This window comes from Grampus griseus (genome assembly GCF_964374135.1).
Source record: "Grampus griseus genome assembly, chromosome: 18".
Taxonomy (NCBI): Eukaryota; Metazoa; Chordata; class Mammalia; order Artiodactyla; family Delphinidae; genus Grampus; species Grampus griseus.
This window is the reverse complement of record NC_139012.1, coordinates 15,374,625-15,380,421: the sequence shown is the minus strand read 5'-3', so window position 1 is coordinate 15,380,421 and position 5,797 is coordinate 15,374,625.

Below are 5,797 nucleotides of genomic sequence, written 5' to 3'. Positions count from 1 at the left end.
GAAAGAGTGTTGTTATAAGGTCATTTATGCAATTTCCATATGGAAATAAAGATGAAAAGAATTATATGGTATTTTGGTAAGAGATTCACCACTTATAATGCCTCATCTTATATCAATAATTAACTCAGGTTTGATAGTCTTATAAAAAGTAATCAGTTAAATGATTACTTGCTTATACATGTCTAAACCAAGTCCAGTTATGAAATCAGTGTAATACACTGGTTAAAAACTGCTTCTTTTTATGCTTTAAGGAAAATGCATTTTGTATTGGAGTTAAAGAAATTGAAAATGAAGTTACTTCAGAAAATCAGTATAAAATATATTCATAGTTAAGTGAATAACCTTTTGTTTATTTGTGGGTGGGGTTATTCTCCATTTTCTTCTATTCTAGCTCTAGCTAGGTTTTAGCTTGATTAGCAAAGCGTTTTTGACAGATAGTTTATGAAAAACTTAGATACATTGCATTGGTTTTACAAAGGGTTTTAAAATCTGAGCACTTAGGTGAAGGGACAAGCTGGTTTACATGTTGAAAAAGAAAGAAGGAGAAAGTACTCTGTGATATGGTACTAAAGTTTTAATCCTGATATAATTCATTTCTCTTACACTGAATCCCCAATCATAATTAAGCTGTATACACAGATTAAATTAACAGAAGCATTTCACATAAATGCTGGTTTCAGTCATCAACTACCCATGAATTCCTGCCCAAGGATACTTAATCAGGATTAAATTTTCTATGAATAATTGAAAAACAAAATACTCACTGGATTTGTTATAATCCGTGTTGGCACTGGATTCTAAGTAGTTGCCATCTTGAATCCTTTGTAATAAAGCCATATTTTTGCGTATGATGCCCCAGTATTGAGTATACACTCTATCAAGTGCCTGTTTAAAAAATTGCTAAATTGTTGTTACTTGCTGTATAAAATGACTATGCCCATTAATAGTCACTGATCAGAAATTATTCTGTTTCTGTTTTTCAAGTCATTCAGGCCTTTACATTTTTACCTCTGGCTTATTTTAAAGATATTTTTTTATCTACTTGCAAAGGTATTATGTTGTTAAGCAAGAGATGGTGCACTGATCTGGTAATTAACCTTTTTAAAATTAAACAGTTAAAGCAACATAGCACAACTTAAAAATCTCTTCGATGTTGTCTGTTTTTCCCTTACATCTAGTCTCATTGGAAATGAATAGTATTCTGCTTCATTTTATTTTTTTATTTTATTTATTTATTTATTTTTTTGTGGTATGCGGGCCTCTCACTGTCGTGGCCTCTCCCGTTGCGGAGCACAGGCTCCGGATGCGCAGGCTCAGCGACCATGGCTCACGGGCCCAGCCGCTCCGCGGCATGTGGGATCCTCCTGGACCGGGGCACGAACCCGCGTCCCCTGCATCGGCAGGCAGACTCTCAACCACTGCGCCACCAGGGAAGCCCTTCTGCTTCATTTTAAAGGGAAAATACGTGTGTTCATGACTAGCAAAATGGCAGAATGACAGAGTTCAGCCTGCTCATTAAATCCTCAACAGTTCTTTGTAAATTATTTAATAAATGAGAGCTACAAGATGAGACTAGAAAATCTGAGGTGTATCTTAGGTTTAGGTGTTGTTCTGAGTGGTCATGACCTTTGCTTTTACCACATCTCACTAATAACCCCAGTTATTGTCTGTTGTGTTCAACTGAAGTACAGTTAACTGAGCTGGGGAAAAAGAGTGAAGCCTTTTCATAAATTTTGTGAACTTGCAACAGTGGGAAGAGAATAATCTTTGTGTTATTTACACAAAGAACATGGAAACTGTAATCAACATGTATGAAATATATTGCTGTGCTTGCGTTTATGAGGCTCGAACAGGGGTTTTTTTACTCTATTTTTTAAGTTATGGTTGAACTTGCTGATAATTTATTTTGTTATTTAAGAGCCACTGTTAAATGAAGAAAAACAGTTAGTAAATATATAAGGCAGTTGTGAATAAAGGTTCTAGGTCTAGTGCTGTAACCACACTCCCCTTTAACTGAGTATAAGAGAGAGGATAAATGGTTCCCCATAGTCACCTGACTTTCCTTCACTTTTCTACTTTACCCTCATGATTTAATTAGCACCTATTAGATGTTGTGTTAAATTTTAGTGAGAATGCATAGCTATCCATAGTTAATTTTAGCTGTTGGTTTTTAACATTAAACCTGGAATTGTGCTGAAAATCAGAAATGAGCTTGAATATCTGTACCCTCAATATTTGAACACTTGGCTTTCAGCCAGACAGTATTGCTAGCAGGGAGAGATAATCCGGGCAGAAGAGCTTGCTTTAGGAAAAATTTTCATGATCTCAAGTAAAATAAGCCATGTCTAATGAAAATGGGAGATATACAAGTCTAAGACCAATTCTAACATAAGGAGACTAGAATCTATACATCAGCATAAGCATTGGCCCCTTCACCATGTTTCCTTTAGGCAGTTATGCATATTCTCTGGAAATTCTTTGGAAATCTGGAATTATTTGTGACACGTTCACTTTAAATAGCTTCAGTGGTGTCAAATCTTTAAGGTTCTTTGTTTTTGAGAAGTGATTTGATATAGCCAATAAATTTGAGACTAGATCTGAAGAGGTAATAGCAATTTTTGTTCCAACATGTATTTATGAATTGAGACTAAAATAATGAGATTGGTTTTCCAATGAGATCTGAAAACTGAACTTGTGCAGTAGTTCTGTAATATTGCTGCTTCCACACTTGGGTGCCTTCTCTGCACAACTCCAAGGGCATCACGCACATTGTGCTCTAGGAGTGACAGTTACATAGAAGAGCAAGAAGCTTGGAGTTGTGGAAGGGGTGGTCCTGCCCGCTACAGCCCAGTCTCCACAAAGCAAAGGGAAATCACCCGGATGATGGAGTTCTTTGTGCTAACCTGGTGCCTTTTATATTTGAAATTATTTTAAAATAGTTTAGAAATGTAAATCAGATTAAACTACTGCTGTCTTATTAAAAACTCTCCACTTGCTTCTCGTTGCACTTAGAAAAGAGTGACTCATGCTCATTACCATGTTCTACAAGGCCCCACGTGATGTGGTCCCTCCCTCTATCTCTGATCTCATTTCATACCACTGTCCCTCTCACTATGCCCCAGTCTCATCATCCAAAAATACCTCATTTATATCACTGCCTCAGAGCCTTTGCACTAGCTATTTCTTCTGCCCGGAATATTCTCTTCCAAATCTTGATGTGGTTGTGTGGTTGAATCCTCATCCTTCAAGTTGTCAGCTCAGATATCTTTCGGAGACCTCTGACCATCGGTGGTGGATTTATATGAGGCCAATGTAGCTAAGCTGGAGATATGTTTCTCAGAATTACCTCTGCATAATTCCAGAATAGCATGGGTCAAAGAGATGTTTGGAGTAAGATTTAGTGGGCTGAAGTAAAGTAGCCAGATCCAGATTGTTTTTAAAACTGAAAGGTCCAAGCAAGGCACACACTGTTGCTGCTCAGCCAGGTTATTGCTTATCTGCTGGTTCATCTTCTTGGTGTGTGGGCCAGCAGCCAGGTCCACAGAACACCAGCTCCTACTGGGTCACCTCCTTCAGCTTCTCTGACTCCTGGGCCAGATGTGTGTATTACTCTATGACAAAGGGTGCTGGGTTGTGCAGGACAACCCCACTATCGAGGTTGGAGACTTGCAGTCCATTCTCATGAGTTCCACCCAATTCCCATGGGTTTTGCTCATCCTGGCAGGTCCCAGTGCATCTTTGCTTTCCCCACTTCACATTCATCTTCCCTCTCACTTGCCAGACACAAAAGGAATAGCCCCCTAGAATCCCTATAATAAATGCCTTATTTTATATATTAAAAATGGAGTGTGTGTGTGTGTGTGTGTGTGAGAGGGAGAGAGAGCCTAGTGGTTTTCCTTTTCTGAACAGACCCTACAGATACACCATCCTGTCTAATGCTGCACCCCATCCTACTCACTCTATTACAGTATTTTCTTTTCTCTTTATAGTACCGCTTTATCTTTGCCTCTTGCCTCTCTCCCCAACTAGAATGTAAATTCTGAGGGAGTTTGGCCATGGTCTGTATTGTTCATTGCTGTATCCCTAGCACCTAGCACATTCTCTGGTGCACACTAGATGCTCAAAAATACTTTTGAATGAATGGATAAAAGCAATTCTGGAAAAGTTTCAGGCATGTATTTAGCAATACCAACTATATAGTGACTTCAGTAATGCCTTGCTGTTCTTTATTAAGTTATATGGAACTGAGAATGTGTAAAAATCTTGAGTGGTCAAGTAGTTGTTAAATAAAGTCTAACCTCTAAAACTCATCAATTTTAAGAGGATTCCTCAAGTTGTCAAAGAGCCAGTTTCCCTTTGTTTTAAATAGACCGTATTGGGACCATGTGACTGGCATTTTAGCCTACCGCACTAAAAGCACCAATTTAAAAGACGTTTAAGTTAGCTAGAGGAAGGAATGTTGACAGTAGTCAGAAGCAGCTGGGAGAAAGAAAATCTAAAAATGACGCGAACACTCAAATCACAGCAGCCTGGGGTCATTTAGTGTGGGTGAAAACAGCCCTGTGTGCCTCGATAGACACTTAGAGCTTTATTGTTCAATATAGCTCATGACAATAGCCCTTAGTATTCAAAGATTAAATTATAAATTATGTTCAGTACCCTCATAGAAATGTTCAAATACATTGTTAATGTTTTATTCTTGTTAAATTGGTAATATATGTCATTGATCGTACAAAAATTAGAAGGTTAAAAAGGGTAAAAAAGCAAGTCCTTGCAGCCACTTATTTCCCTCCCCTGGATTCAACCTCTGTTACCAGTTTCTTGTATATTTTTCTAGAGATGGCCCCATGTATATATAAACATATGTGAACACAGATTGGAGCATCCCATACAGGTTGTTTTGCACATTCAGCAGTTTATTTTGTATCCTAACTACTGAGTTGCCCCATCTTTTCATCGATTGCTTAGAATTCCATTATATGAATGAATCTTAATTTTTTTAATCAGTCCTCTGTTACTAGACTTGGTTTCCAGCCTTTTGCTATTACAGGTAGCCTCTTAACTCTTGGAATAAAAAATTTGCCTGGCCCTCTTCCCCTACTCCCAGACTGTCCTGCTCGGCCCCCATCCTCAATCCCACTTTCTAGGATCTAAATCATTGGAATTTTCAGAGTGCTAGAAGTGTCTTTGTTATTCATGGTGGAAACTGATAGTTTATGCTAATGAGATGACTCAGTATGAAAGCTGACCACACCAGAAAGACCAAACATATGATTAGAGGGTTGGGGCTTTGAATCACAGTGATATCAGCCTGACCTCTGGGGAGGGAAAAGGGGATGGGGATTAAGTTCAACCCTGTGGTCAGTGAGAGACTCTATCATGCCCATGTAGTGAAACCCCAACAAAGACTCTGCACACTGAAGCTCAGTTGAGCTTATAGATTTTTTAAAATACAGGTAGAATTAAAAGTTTTTTTTTTTAAATGACCACTGTGTTTTACCTGTGTCATAGGTAGAAAAACCTTACCTCTTGGAGATTATGTTTAAACCCCTCATATTTTCTTCTAACAGTCTTTTTTTAAAAATATGTTTAAAGTTTTGATCCACCTGGAATTAGCTTTGCTGTAAAATGTGAACTAGGGATACAACTTAATTTTTTTGAGATGGTTGCCCCCTTATTGCAACATCATATATTGTATAATCCACCTTTTATTTATTGATTTGTAGCTAATCTATTTGGGGACTTTTAAGCCTTTTCAATAAACTGTTGATTCATGGTCTAATACCACACTTTTAAT